This window comes from Hemicordylus capensis, chromosome 2 (assembly GCF_027244095.1).
Source record: "Hemicordylus capensis ecotype Gifberg chromosome 2, rHemCap1.1.pri, whole genome shotgun sequence".
NCBI classification, from domain to species: domain Eukaryota; kingdom Metazoa; phylum Chordata; class Lepidosauria; order Squamata; family Cordylidae; genus Hemicordylus; species Hemicordylus capensis.
In genome coordinates, this window is record NC_069658.1 from 97,960,122 (window position 1) to 97,964,436 (window position 4,315).

The window sequence follows — 4,315 nt, forward strand, 5'->3', positions numbered from 1 at the left end:
CCTTTTGAAACGGGAGACAAAAAACATTGAGAAATGATCATTGTATTATTAGCCCCATAGTCTGCATCCTGCCCCTTTCAAGAAACAATGTGCTGCCATTTTAATGAGCTCTGTGGGAATAATAATGGGATGATTATCATCTGAACTTTCAGACTTTTATATTACCTCTTAGGTTTCTAAGAAACTAGTATCCAAAGCAAATGCTAGAACTGTATTTTTACCTTTGAGAGAATTCCATATTTAATAAACAATGTTATGTGTTCTGAAAGCAGTATTTAAAATCCAGCGTGCAGATGACACAGCCAATGCTAAGCATATGCATCTGTCTGGAGAAAATGTGATCAAGTATCAAGTTGTACATCTTTGTTTTTCTGTGCGCAAATAATTCCCTGCATAAATGGTGGGGGTGGGGGGGAGTGTGTGTGCACACACAAAAGATATCAATGTTTGACAGCTTGTATGACATGGGGCTTAAGAGCCTGAGCTGAATTTTCAGTCTTGCCCAGGAGCCACCCTAAACTAGTCTGCAGCATCGAATGCACTTCTCACTTTTCAGCCATTTATGGCTGCTGAATCTTGCCTTTGAATCTAGTCACCAGATATAAGGAAGAACAGGGCCTCCTACACCTTAACTAATTGTGTAGAAAAGAGCATTTTAGCAAGTGTTGCTTATCCTTCGGGGTGAAACAGCTGACATTCTGTTTTCTACATATTCAAGGCACAGGAGATCTTGCCTCTGGTCATTTTTTATATATCCAAAAAAAAAAAAAAAAAGGAAACTGGTAATGCCCCTTCTATTATTTATTTATTATTACATTTATAAACTGCCCCATCCACATTTATAAACTGCCCCATCCAACAACTTTTAAAAGACATAAAACACACAATTGAAAACATAGTGCTAAAAACAATATTAAAAAATTCAAAAACAATTTAAACCATTTAAAACCAATTAAAATACTTTTAGAAAACAACAACACTTTACAAGCCTTGGAAGGCCAGGCCAAATGAATAAGGTTTTTAAGGCTCTCTTAAAGGCCGACAGTGAGTGCATTCCATAGACCAGGAGCAGCTACAGAAAAAGCCCGGTTCCGAGTCGCCACCACACGTACCGGTGGTAACTGGAGACGGACCTCTCCAGATGACCTCAACGAGCGATGGGGATCATACTGAAGAAGGTGCTCTCTAAGGTAACCTGGACCCAAGCCGTTCAGAGTTTTAAAGGCCATAACTAGCACTTTGTATTTCACCCGGAAACAGATCGGCAGCCAGTGCAGCTGTTTTAAGACAGGCATATGGTCTCTCCGGGTTACGCCAGAGACCAATCTGGCTGCCACATTTTGAACTAACTGAAGTTTCTGAACTACGTACAAAGGCAGCCCCACGTAGAGCACATTTCAAAAGTCAAGCCTGGAGGTTACCAGCTGATGCACCACTGTTTTGAGATCATTCTCTTCAAGGAATGGATGCAGCTGTCGAATGAGCTAAAGCTGATAGAAAGTGCTCCTGGGTATAGCCTCCACCTGAGGTATCAGGGTGAGGCCTGGGTCCAGGAGTACTCCCAAGGTGCGAACCTGCTCCTTCTGGGGGAGTGTAACCCTATCCAGCACAAGAAGAGCTAACTCATCCCCTAAATTCCAATTCTATGACCCACCTTAGGTCAGGGCGTGTCCCATTTGTAGGTCACAAGCCACCAGTTGAAGATTAGTGTTCTAAAGTAGTAAGATATGTAAATGGATCTTTTAAACATTTACAAAATGGTGTGTGCAGGCATGGACTGAAAGTTACATGGATCATCACTAATGGTGCCACACACACTACCCAAAATATGCCCATTATGCACATTCCACACAACTTTCACAATCAAAATGAATATGCTGTGTGTATGGGTGGTCTCATTTTGCCAGTGACAAGGTATTTAAACTGATGATGCAAAATACTTAATGATATCTTCAAGATATCTTCATCTCTCATCAGGTTGTCGAATCAAACCAAACAGTGAACAGCCTAAATATATTTTTCTCAGTTTTGGCACTATTATGTTGTGCATCATGTAAATTGTATAAGGTAACTATTGAATTAATAGTTTAAGTTTTCTTTGGGGGAGATGAAGTAGCCATGGTTTCTCATTTGCTCACTTCTTGCCACATGAGGTAGCAAGTCGGATTCTAGTGTTCCCTATTGTATATTGGGAAGATGAACAAGAGAGGAAACGGTCGGAAAAGGCATAGCTACTTCATCGGGGCTTAAAAGTCCACTCACGTTACCTGGATTGTTGGGAAATGTGCCATCTCTTCTACATGTCAAAATTTCTGGAGCCATTATCTGTGTATCATGGGGGGGGGGAGACAGACCCCTAAGCTTTCTAGATTGCTCAGGCAATCTAGAAATGTGCTACTAGTGTCGCCTCACCCTTTGTAATCAAATATAAAAACAAAATTTTCCCCTCCATTTATTCTGCTATTTTCAGATCAGAGGAGCCTCTTAGAGTTTCTAACAGAATTTGTGTGTTGTTACTAACAAAGCCTGAGTAAAGCAAGTATTGTATTATCTTTGGCTCTGGTTTCTGATCTCTTAGTATGCATGTTCTTTAAAGACTTGTAATGCCCACCTTCCATCCCTATTTGTTGTGGACAATATACTTTTTTCCAGTTTTGAAATAAAGAGATCAAGATGTTTGTCCACAATTCAACATCCATTTTAAAGAGCTGACTACTTTGTAACTGCACATGTCAAAGTACTTATTGAATTAGAAAGTCAAACAGGTGTAACATTAGCTTGTCATAATTATTGCTATTATATAGTTTCTTTTATATGTATTTTCTTTTAAATGGTACAAATTATGATTGCTTTCTCAGTGGAGATCTTCTACCGGTACATACATTCCCATGTAACCTCTAAAGAATCTGTTATTCAAATTTAAGATTATCTGTTCAATAATCACAAATATGAATATGGAATTCTTAACACTCCATGTGAACACAGCAATTTTGTCCTTAGTTAATGTTTTTTTTCTTATCCATGAAAGGACAAAGAATGTCCATTCAAATACAAAGCAGGGCAGACCCTGCTTAGCAAAGGAGACAATTAATGCTTGCTGCCACTAGACTAGCTCTCCTCCCATTCACATGCACGAATGGGTACTGCATGGCAAAAACCAAACATCCAGTCGTCTGGCCAGCTTTCATGGCAATCCTTGTGAATTTGATCCACAACCATCTTCCAACATGGCATAAAAGCTTTGATAGTACCAATTACTTGTTTTGGGGAAATGATTGGTGTTGCTGGAATCCATCTTTCTGATGTACACATTCAGAGAGATCCTTGATGCAGAGGCATATACATAGCTCACTGTTAGGTGGTAGGACTTGTGGACCTTTGGCTTAAAAAAAACAACAGAAATAGACACAATACTCTGCTGAATAGTCTACAAACAGCTCCAGTCAGTCAGCAAATTATTATTATTATTATTACATTTATATCCCTCTCTTCCCCCAAAGAGCCCAGAGCAGTATACTACATACTTGAGTTTCTCTTTCACAACAACCCTGTGAAGTAGGTTAGGCTGAGAGAGAAGTGACTGGCCCAGTCACCCAGCTAGTTTCATAGCTGAATGGAGATTTGAACTCAGGTCTCCCCGGTCTAGTCCAGCACTCTAAACAAGAAATTAACAAACACTAAAGACTGCCACAAATATTTCTGTGGCTATATGATCTGTAGACAAAATTTTAAAATGTTGTCCACACTTACTGATATCCAGACTAACCTTCGATGGAAGTGTTAGGGTTTTTTTCAACTTGCAAGGAGGGGAGAGGGCAATTTCTGGAGCTCACCCCTTTCTTCTGCAGCTGTTTGTACCTCCTGAAACTATGTCCCCAAGAACTGAAGTCCCTCAGGAGATCATTATGGGAAGCACAAAAAGATGCAAAGGGGATGGAGGCATTGCCGAGGACCATCCATTCCCCTTTTACAATGGAAAAACTGTGTGTGTGTGTGTGTGTAATTAGTTTGGACATTGGGCTTTATCTATAACTGAGTGTACTAAATTTTTTTAAATTGAATTTCTCAAATCTAGATATGAATTTTTCAGAATGTGTACCATAAACACTGTAGTAATTAATAGAAAATGACAAGATGTTGTTGGCTTTTATAACTAATCTACACTGTCAGTAATATATAAGACACAGACACACTCACTCTCTTAGGCTACAACTAGCATAGGCACTCTATTTTAACAGAAACTGAAGAAAAACCTCACTTTCTGAGAAGACCTTAGTTTGGTTACTTTTTGTATTTCTGAGTTGAGAAATTAATC